This window comes from Mauremys mutica, chromosome 1 (assembly GCF_020497125.1).
Source record: "Mauremys mutica isolate MM-2020 ecotype Southern chromosome 1, ASM2049712v1, whole genome shotgun sequence".
NCBI classification, from domain to species: Eukaryota; Metazoa; Chordata; order Testudines; family Geoemydidae; genus Mauremys; species Mauremys mutica.
The window spans coordinates 302399540-302411552 of record NC_059072.1 but is presented as its reverse complement, the minus strand read 5'-3'; positions in this window follow the sequence as shown (position 1 = coordinate 302411552).

The following is a 12013-nucleotide window of genomic DNA, read 5'->3' as shown; positions in this document are numbered from 1 at the left end:
CTCCACTAGGAATACCCTGCCTCTCAACACCATGAATTCATACCTCACGTGTCAGCTGAAATGTTCCTGCTGAGCATGACTGAGGTGGCAGAGTGTGCAGAAAGAGGCATTCTGAAAGTAATTAGACAGTGATCCCTGTCTAAGTCCAAATCCAACTTGGTTAGGCGACTGTGTCCCTTCATCCTAAGAGGAAAGGATGTGTCTATATTTACTGTTGCTATTTTCACATCCAGGAACAGTGCTGAGCCCAGTAGGACTGCGCATCCTCTTGACCACCAGAAGGTGGATTTTCTCAGTGGTAAAAGACACCCGTTCTTCAAAGTGTCCCTTTCTCAATCTTTTTCAGTTTGAAAGTATTCTGAAACCCGTAACTGATTTCTGCACTACCTTTCCAGAATCATTACTGTGCACGTCTAAATTGTCCCACTTATTTCTTTCCTTTCTGTTTTTGTGTAATATAAAAATACAGAATAAATGGTGTATACAAACAGAGAGCCAGTCTGTCACTTAAAAGTCATGGCCTGCAATGGACATGATGAGACGGGGCCATAATGCAGCAGAATCACCTGGAGGAATTCTTGCTATCTCAGGCCTGGTCTACACTAGGCGTTTAAACCGGTTTTAGGAGTGTAAAACCGATTTAACGCCACACCCGTCCACACTAAGAGGCCCTTTATATCGGTATAAAGGGCTCTTTAAACCGGTTTCTGTACTCCTTCCTAACGAGAGGAGTAGCGCTAATATCGGTATTACCATATCGGATTGGGGTTAGTGTGGCCGCAGATTGATGGTATTGGCCTCCGGGCGGTATCCCACAGTGCACCACTGACCGCTCTGGACAGCAATCTGAACTCGGATGCAGTGGCCAGGTAGACAGGAAAAGCCCTGCGAACTTTTGAATATTTCCTGTTTGCCCAGCGTGGAGCTCCGATCAGCACGTGTGGTGATGCAGTTAAAAATCAAAATAAAGAAAGAGCTCCCGCATGGACGATGCGGACGTGATCGCTGTAAGGGCAGGCAAATCTGTTCTATCAGCGCTCCGTTACAGAAGACGAAATTCAAAATCATTTTTAAAAAATCTCCAGACAGATGCCATAGCAGGGACTCAGCGCACTGCTGCGTGACAAGCGTAACGGAAAGCCAAAGAATCAAATGGACGCTCATGGACTGGAGGACTCAAGCTATCCCACAGTTCCTGCAGTCTCTGAAAAGCATTTGCATTCTTGGCTGAGCTCCAAATGCTTCTAGGGTCAAAAACAGTGTCCGCGGTGGGTCAGGGCATAGCTAGGCAATTTACGCACCCCCCCCCCACCCACCCCCAGAAGTGAAAGGGAAAACAATCCTCTCTTGACTCTTTTACATGTCACCCTATCTTTACTAAATGCTGCAGATAGACGCGATGGTGCAGCACTCAACACCACCATCCTTGCTCCCCCCACGCTATGGATGGCTGATGGTACAATATGGCTGGTATCCGTCCTCATCATCAGCCTCTTGGCACATGGGGCAGTGCAAAAGGACTGGTAACCATGCTGACTAGCATCTGTTAGGTCGATCAAGGGCGCCTGGCCCTAATTTTTCCTGGTAGATGGTACAGTATGGCTGATAACCATTGTCATCATAGCAACAGGGGCCTGAGCTCCATCAGCCCCCGCCCTTCATGTGTAAAGAAAAGATTAAATTGCCCCTGGACTAGCAGAGGGATGCTGGGCTCCTCTCCTACACACTCCTTACTGTCCTGTCTGGACTATAATAGCAGCTGGAGGCTGCCTTCCACTCATATCTCACTAACAAGTCACTGTGTCTTATTCCTGCATTCTTTATTACTTCATCACACAAGTGGGGGGACAATGCTATGGTAGCCCAGGAAGGCTGAGGGAAGAATGGAATCAACAGGTGGGGTTGTTGCAGGAGCACCCCCTGTGAATAGAATACAGCTCATAATTTCTGCAGGATCTGACACAGAGCAGCTGTGCTCTCTGGTTCTATGATACAGTGGTTCTCTAGTACACTTGCCCATATTCTAGGCAGGACTGATTCTATTTTTAGATACCAAAAAGGAAGGATTGACTCAGGGAGTCATTCCCAATTTTGGCTTTTGCGCCCCTGGCTAAGAGCAGCCAGGGGCACTTATGACAGCAACAGATGGTGCAGTGCAAAAGGACTGGTAGCCAGGGGCGGCTCTACGTTTTTGGCCGCCCCAAGCAGTCATGCGCGGGAGGCGCCCCGGAGCCGCGGGAGCAGCGGACCTCCCGCAGGCATGACTGCAGAGGGACCGCTGGTCCCGCGTGGCTCGGCTGGACCTCCCGCGGCTGCGGACGGTTCACGGGTCCGGCGGCTCCGCTTGAGCTGCCGCAGTCATGCCTGCGGGAGGTCCAGCCAAGCCGCGGGACGAGCGCCCCCTCCGCAGGCATGCCTGCGGCAGGTCCAGTCGTCCCGGGGCTCCGGTGGACCTCCCGCAGGCATGACTGCGGCAGGTCCGCCGGCCTAGCCTGCCGCCCCCCCCAGCCGCAGGGGACGCCCCCTAGATTTTGCCGCCCTAGGCACCAGCTTGTTTTGCTGGTGCCTAGAGCCACCCCTGCTGGTAGCCACGATCATCTTATTACCAATTTATAGCATGGTAGATGGTACAATATGGCTGGTAACCATCTCTGCTATCATGCAAAAGCAAAAGCATGCTGCTGTGTAGCGCTGCTGAATCGCCTCTGTGAGCGGCATCTAGTACACATATGGTGACAGTCACAAAAGGCTAAACAGGCTCCATGATTGCCATGCTATGGCATCTGCCAGGGCAATCCAGGGAAAAAAGGCACGAAATGCTTGTCTGCTTTTGCTTTCCCAGCGGAAGGAGTGACTGACGACATTTACCCAGAACCACCCGTGACAATGATTTTTGCCGCATCAGGCACTGGGATCTCAACCCTGAAATTCCAAGGGGCGGGGGAGGCTGCGGGAACTATGGGATAGCTACGGAATAGCTACCCACAGTGCAATGCTCCAGAAATCGACGCTAGCCTCGGACCGTGGACGCACACCACCGATTTAATGTGTTTAGTGTGGCCGTGCACACTCGATTTTATACAATCTGTTTTGTTAAACCGGTTTATGTAAATTCGGAATAATCCCGTAGTGTAGACGTACCCTCAGCTACAACATCTTCCCAAGCTTGTCCTGCAATGACAGACTAGATCTTATTTTCAAAGGGCTGTATTGTGCACTCTACCTTTACACAGGTGTATAACTAGCAGTGGTGGTGACATTACCAAGGAGCAATGTCTGCACTCTCCTACAGGGTTGTGCCTGGCTGTGCATGAATACAAGGTGTGGGGAAAATGCGTTGTGCCTGTCTTTTCACATTTCAGCTCAAACTCCAACCCTTCATTTCAAGATCATGGGTCCCTTGTATATGACACCCAGGTTTTGCTGTAATGTAACATCTTATCTTCTGCCATGCTGTTTCTATTGTGGTGGCTGCCGCTTCCCGCAGCTCCCATTGGCCAGAAACAACGAACCGCGTCCACTGGAAGTTGCAGAGGGCCGTGCCTGCAGACAGTCAACATCAGAAAAACATCTCATGATCTGCAATAAGATTACCCTGATGGGCCGTATGCGGCCTGCAGGCCACAGGTTGCCCACCACTGGCCTAAAGGCACTCAGAAGCTCTTGGCTGATTTCTCTCTGATTTTGACCAATGAAAAATATTCTGACGAGACAGACCTACCAGCTTCTGGAGCTCCTAGAAAAACTGGTTCATAGATATATAGGTTTTAACTCTAGAATGAACCATTATGAGCAACTAGTCTGACTTCCTATATAACATGGGTCATAGAATTTCACCAAGTGATTCCTGCATCAAGTCCAAATGCTCTATCTCAACCATAAATCTTCTAGAAAGACATTCAATTTATGTCCTGGGATACGAGACTGGTGATAATTTACCCTAATTCTAAAAAAAGACATGGACAGTCTTCATTATGACAATGACCACTCCATCACTGTTGAACCCAGTGTGACGGAGCGATTCTGGCGGGACCCAACTGAGAGTGCCAAATCAGGACCAATTGCTTAAACAGGGCAGTCACAGCCCTAGGCTGGGGTTTTTCCACCTCTAAGGCAAACCAAACCAGCCAGACAAAAAGGACTTTGGTCTCACCCCACTGGCTAACCACAAGTCACACAAGCAATTTCCTTAGACACTCCAGTCTCCCAGCATCACCACCAGTGCACTCGTCCTGGGGATGAATGGTTATGAAAACCAACACCCCAATAAAAGAAAAAGGTTCTCTCGATCCCAAAGGACCAAGCCCCAGACCCAGGTCAATATACACATCAGATCTTACCCACAAATCACGCTGTTGCCAATCCTTTAGAATCTAAAATCTAAAGGTTTATTTACAAAGGGAAAAAGGTAGAAATGAGAGGTAGAATTGGTTAAATGGAATCAATTACATACAGTAATGGCAAAGTTCTTAGTTCAGGCTTGCAACAGCGATGCATAAACTGCAGGTTCAAATCAAGTCTCTGGAACATCCCCCGCTGGGATGGGTCCTCAGTCCCTTGTGTAGAGCTTCAGTTTGTGGCAAAGTCTCTCCAGAGGTTAGAAGCAGGATTGAAGACAAGATGGAGATGATGCATCAGCCTTATATAGACTTTTCCAGGTGTAAGAATCTCTTTGTCCTCACTGTGGAAAATTACAGCAAAATAGAGTCTGCAGTCACATGGACAAGTCTCTGCATACTTTGCTGAGTCACAAGGCGTGTCTGCCTTCTCGCCATGGGTCAATTGTGTAGCTGATGGTCCTTAATGGGCCATCAAGCCAGCTAGGCAGGGCTAACACCAGCTTGTCTGGGATATTTCCCAGAAGCAGAGCATAATACAAAATACAGACAGTACAGAGCCAATACTTATAACTTCAACTACAAAATGATACACGGACATACAGACAGCATAATCATAACCAGCAACCCAGAACCTGGTCTTAGACACCTTATATGACCCCGTTTACTTAAGATTTGGTGCCACTACAGGACCTTGGTTGCAACCCATGTTCTATATGGTCCCAATTTATATCAATAACGTCACACCCAGATTATAAAATTCGGACAAAGGTTCTCACTTCACACTTCAACATTGCTATATCAATCATTCATGGAGACCAAGTGGATTTTATTCATAACAGATTAGCGGGAGACAGTACTTGGAAATTATTCCATTTAATCTGCCAGGCACAAATAACTGGTGCTCCCAGCTGCTATCCTATCATTAGATGCTGAAAAGGCCTACAATTGAGTGGGATGGCCATACCTACAAGCAATCCTGAGAAAATTAAGATTTGATTTAAATTTCTGACCTGGAGTGGTGATATTTGCAAATCATCCCTTGCCTCTGTTCTGGCAAATGGTGTTGTCTCCTCCACTTTTCAGTTAAATTGAGGAACACGTCAGGGATGCCCTCTGTCACCTCTACTATTTGATATTGCTGTGGAACCTCTAGCAGCACATATCAAACACCCTCCGTTGAAGGAATTGCCATCCGAGATAAAGAATACAAGATTAGTCTGTACATGGATAATATTCTGCTCACTCTCAAGCATCCCTCCTCTTCAATTCTACCACTACTCTCTGCAGTAAACGACTTTCATGATATATTGGGATTTTGGATGAACTGTAATAAGTCTCCAAGTGATGGATATTTCGCGTGGACCAAATCCATCTCAAATACAATCATTCTCCTTTCATTGATGCAAAGAGAGAACCTATTTAGGAATCAGGATATGCTCTGATTTATCAAAGATTGTGCCTGCAAACACAGATGTCAGACTCAAAGTGATAAAAGACATGAAGAAATGGCATTCACTACCAATATCTTTATTGGGAAAGGTAGAAGCTATTAAAAATGAATTTAGGACCAAGATTAATGTATTATGTTTAGCTTAATTCCTTCAATTTCCTGCCTCAACTTTCACAAGAACAAGAGTTGCACAACAATTCTTATGGAATATGAAAACATTATGGATATCCCATAAAATACTTAACCCCTGGCTGTTACTTTGGCCATGATTTCTTACCTGACTTGTATTTATATAATTTGGCTTTTTTTATTAAGATTTCTAATAAAATTGTTCTGTCCCACCAATTCTTCCCAAAACCCAGTGTGCCTCGAGATTTAAGAAAAAAGTAGTTAACACCTTTTGGCTCCCTGCACTTCCATTTTTAAAACTGTTGCCTGCATCTTTAAGGTAAAATATAATATTTATCTCTCTTAGAGTGTTCTTCAGAAAATCAAGTCCATTACCTCTTCTAATCTCACCAACTCACATCCTATGCCAATCTGGAATAATCCCCAATTTAAATTTGCTAATAGATTGAAACTCAAATTAATCTGGCTAAGCAAATGTATGTTAAGCATAAAAGAGATTATTGAATGGACAACTGTAGCCTCCTTCACATCTTTGTGATAAATACCAGCTACCACCAGAGCAAGGTCCTTTCTACAATAAGCTTTCATTTAAGATTATAGAAGAGCTGGGGAATTGCTGGCAGGCCATAAATAACATTCCACTGGAAGTGCACCTTAAAAGGTGTGTTTACTGACCAAATGTTTTTAGCTATGCATACAAATGGCTGAACTCCTTGATGTATCCTACTGACTATACCCTAAAAGAAAAATGGGAGAAGGACCTAAACATCTCCATTTCCTCTGACAGGTGGGATAACATCTGACACAATACATATAGAACATCCAGTTCTCTGTTTTTGCATTTTTCAGAACAAAATTCTGAATATTCTTCGACCCCTGTGTGATTGCATGAAGCTGGACTTACTCCACATACTAAATGTTGATGTGACAGCTCTAAAGCAAAACTGTCTCATGTAGCCTTTGAATGTCAAAATATACCCACACCAGGAAACAAGTGTGTGGCACTCTGTTTAAGGTGACTGATGTAGGGAAAACTCCTACCATGAGCCTCTGGATTTTGGGCATTTTAGAAAATCTACCCTGTTTGAGTAATATCAGGAAATGAATTGCTGTAGCACTTATAATGGTCGAGTCATTTTAAGAAAATGGAAATCTTACTTCGCATCCCACACACACATTCTTTGATTGGCTAACTCAACTAACAAACACTGCCCTCCTGCACAAACTGGCAACAACCTATAGAGGCCCAAGATCTAACTATGAAGACACCTGGTCTTTCATGAGAGCATTACAAATAGGGTGACAATACATCCCCTTTTGGCAGGGACAATCCCCCTCTTTAAGACCTGTCCCTGCCATCCCGACTAGTTTGGCAAAAGTGAGCATTTGTCCCATTTGCTCTTGCCAACTTGATCAGTTGGCAAGAGCAAATGAGACAAATGCCCACTTTTGTCAAAAACTAGGGTGCACCAGAACATGTGTGGGGGGTGAGTGGCAATGCCAGCCGTGTGCTGGGTAGGGGTGGCAGAGCTCCAGCGGGGGGCAGATAGGGTCACCCTATTTCCCAAAGGCTGGGGCTGGCATCTCTTTGCCCATTCCCTATCTAGTATGTGCATAACTGCTCACCTGAGCCCTGCCTGTCCTTCACATGTGTAGGGGGGCTTGGGTGAGTGGCTCGCGCCTATGGGTGGCTCCTGAACTGCTGGCTGGGGGAAGCTAGCCCCCAGCCCTGCCCCTTCCATGGGCCCTGGAACCCAGAGGCCCCCCCACCATGGCCACCACCAGTGTTACTGCAGCCTGCCCCACCCCAGCCCTGGAGTGCCGGGAGGGAGAGCACATGGCACTGCGACAGCCCCACAGTCTCCCCTACCTGGCTCCCATGCTTGGACTAGCTCTGCATGCGCAGGGATGTCGTAGGGCTTGGACCAACCTCATGGGAGGTCTCGGGCCAGCCCCTCGCAGTGCCCTGTTTTCCCTTTTGGAAATATGGTCACCCTAATTACAAACTAACTCTCAGTATATTGGGCTTCTGATGTTTCTATTTTTGCAGGGAGGGAGCGGAGAGATTGAGGAGTTAGGAAATTATTTATCTATGACTGTTTCATATTGTGTTGTTTATTAAGTCTATACTGTTGCTGTGTTTTCTTTGTTGTCGTATTTGAGTATGTCTGTAGGGATATGTTAAAATAACTTTTTTCAAGGAAGTGGATTAAAGTATGCCTTTGTCTGCAAGTTTGAAAAGCCCTCCACACTACTTGTTTTCATAAGTATGTGTGATGGATACTACATCCACATGCAGCATCTTTGGGGGAATGTATTGTATTAAATTTGTGAATGATTTATGTCTCACTGTGGGCCTTGTATTGTATGTGATTGCAGGGGGAGAGGGTTGCCACAGCTCCTCCAGGAACTAAAAACAGTGGGGGGCAAGGGATTATTAAGGTGGAAAAACTCAAGTTGGAAACATCCTAAGTCACATACCAACCCTGGGGAAGGTTTGCATATATTATTACCTAGGGTTTGTACCAATTGTCCCCTCTTCTCTACCACTCCTGGCTGGCTCACCAATTATGTTACCCAGGGTTTTCAGAATCCAACGTAGTGGTAACTTAACTGTTTCTCTTCAGGTGGTAAAATAAATCAATGGGGACACAGCTCCTCTATTTGATAAATGATTGATACAAACCAGAATGCTTTTACCTAAGACTATTTTTTTATTAGGTCTCAAGCACACACACATATATGCTATAGCAGTAAGTTCAAAGAACCTCAAACCCTGTTATCTAAAGTCTGAGATGGTTTCAAGTGATCAGCAGCCAGGCTTCCAGGGATCTCCTTCTGTCTAGCTGATGGGGAGTTTAGGTGTCAGCTCCTTGCCTGAAGAAAAACTTCCTTGGACTGCTCCAAAGCACCCTTTCTAGATTTTATCTGGACAAAGCACATAACTCCTAATAGCCCCAATAGGATAACAATTTCCCTAGCAACAGCCAATAACAATTGATTATTCTCCTTATCAGCAAAGCTGCTTCAGCAAAAAAAACCTTACAAACACAAACAACCACAATCAAGGTCAGTTTCCACATCTTCCCCTCCCCTGCATAAATCTGTCCTTCACTTTATCTATCCCAGTTAGTAAAATTACAGTTGTTTTTGTCTACCTAAGCAAGGCCAGATTTTAATCCTGACTATGTAGTGTCCTCACTTCCAGCGTAGGGTGGGGGGGGGAGGGTTCAATGCACAAAATGGCTACGGATTATGTCAAATCCAGTTCTCTTGCAACAATATTTGTTCAAACAGGGTTCTCCAGTGATCATCACACACAGAAAAGGCTTTTGATATAAAAAGGCTGTGTTTAAACTGACTCAGGCTTCTTCTTTCAGGAAAGGGACACAATCTTCTGCCCAAAGAGGGCCCCAGCCCTTCCTTGCAGAAGGGTTGGAAAGACTGGGGTACTAGTAGACCAAAGACTGATGGGTAACCTCTGGTAAGCTTTCAGCATACATATAGAAGCTTTTGTTTGGATATATTTTCTCTGTAATGCTTGAACCTTAAGAATAAAAACGCTTGCTAAGAAGGAAAGAATCCTGTGGCACCTGTGAGCTTTCGTGGGTGAATACCCACTTCGTCGGATGACTTGCATCTGACAAAGTGGGTATTCACCCACGAAAGCTCATGCTGCAAAACGTCTGTTAGTCTATAAGGTGCCACAGGATTCTTTGCTGCTTTTACAGATCCAGACTAACACGGCTACCCCTCTGATACTTGCTAAGAAGGAGCTCTGTGGTAACTTGTAACTGCTGGCAATACCCTGTTCAGAGCCCTGGGAGAGAAAGCAACATATAGACACGGGCCCTTAGGCAAACTAGCTTGCTGGGGATATCACAGTGTAAGTTAGGGAGCTGTGCAGCCTTAAATCCCCAGTCAAGAGGGGGAGAGTCAAAGATTCTCTACCCAAGAGGGGCGATGGCTGGTAGCTGGAAACCTTATATGAGTGCCCTTGAGCAATTCTGGAAAATTCATACATTGCAGTTAACCCAGAAACAGTGACTGTATTTACTTGTACACAGTGATCGAGTCACCTCTCAACCCTCTCTTTGATAAGCTGAGCTCCTTAAGCCTCCCATTGTAAGGCTTGTTTTCCAACCTGAGGATCACTGTTGCAGCCCCTGTGACTCCAAGAGTCTGTGATATACCAAGGTTCAGTCTTGATCAATGAGGCGCTGTCACCCCTGCAACCTTAGGTGCCTTACAATACCTTGCTGCAGTACCGCCCACCTAGGCCACTCACAAACAGCCATCCAGCAGGCAAGTCACAACGTGAGTGTCTGTATGTGACTGCAACCTTCCAGCCAGGAGTGATGGAAGCTCCCTAAAAGTGGTCCTGGCCCCGTGCACAGCCCCTTCTCCCTGAGCCCCTGCCCTTGCGCTTCCCTGCCCCCCGATCCGCTACCCATATGCCGTCCCTTCCCCCTGAAACCCTACCCACGCTTGCTCCTCTCTGCCCCGTCACTTGTCCTTATGGCCGGTAAAAAGTGAGAGGGCATAGTGTGGGTTACACTCTGGCTTTTACCAGCCTTGATTATACAGTACTATAGGGTGACCCCAACACGCTCCATGTCCTGGATTCTTCCCCCACCAAATGTATGTCATGTCCTGTACTATCTAGCCTTCTCCGGGATGGTTCAAATATATTAAATCCATTATTCCTTTAAGGGAATAATATACACTAGCTTATTATCTTAAATAGTTACCCAGATACTTTAAAGTTAAACTCACTGATTTAGATAAAACAAGTTTATTAACTATAAAGAGGGAGATTTTAAGTGAGTACCAGCAATGTGGCATAGAAGGCAGAAAGAATTACAAGAAAATAAAGATAAAAATGCTTTCTAATACTTAGCTTAACAAACTATATAAGATTCAAAGCAAACTTTTTCCCCACAGGCTTCCAAAAACATCCCTGACCAAACTGTCAGGTCAGGACCCCTCCCTGGGAGTCCAATGGGTATTTTCTTTGTCTTCTCAGGTTTGGAGAATGAGATGGGCAGAGAGAGAGAGAGGAAAGGTCTCTTGGGGTGTTTGCCCCTCCTTTTTATAGTTTCCGTCTCTGTTTGAAAAGCTTTTCCAGCTGAGAACCAAGAGACAGGAGGTTAGACTAAGTGACCATGATGGTCCCCTCTGAACTTAAGAGTCTATGAGTGTAAGGAACCCTCATGGTATTTCTTTGCTAAGATGCAGATCTTTGTCCCTGCCCCCCTTTCTTGCCAAAGGATGGCCACTTGATATGAGATGGCCCATCAGCTTAGTTGACACCTACCTGGGGCATCATCTTGCCCTTTCTCTTTGAGAAACTGGATTAGCCACTCCCCAGACTTATCTAGGAAACACACTTAGGCCATGATTTCAGTTTGCTCATAACTTTACACATAATGTTGCTACATGAATTTTACCATGCTATTACTGATCAGCAAGTTATGAGTTTTCAAATAGTACCTCACAAGGCCTACCTTGTACAAAGATTATTAAAATAGTGTGTAGGATCTGAATACAGGGGTGCATTCAGTCACAATTGGCAAAGGGTTCACCCAAGATACTGTTGTCAGAATATTTAGCCAAATAGTATCTTGTAAGGTATCATGTAAAAACTGGTGACCTGCTGGTTACTGATATTGTTGCGTGATGTATGTATCATTAGTGTGTAAAGAATTGTGGGTGTGATGGAAATATGTTCAGACCAGCCAATCTGAGTAAAGCGGATAAAGTAGTTTGGCATAGACAAAGGAATATTATTTTACCTGTTTGCCCATGTCTCCAACATAAACTGAGCAAGAAGAGGCCAGAGACAATGGAAGTACATTTACATCTAAGGAAAACAAAGTGATTAAGACAATCAAATAAGCAAATTGACCAGAGCATAGCAACTATACACCCACAAGGACTGTGGAACTGTCTGGGTTTATATTTCAAAGGTTTACTGGACTATAAAAAGAAGGGGAGAGAACCCCTTATTTATCTCTCACGTAGGGACAGCACCCTCTAATTCCATGAATGTTGGATCCTCTGGCTTGGAGGGTTGGCAGTGCTGGTAACTTGA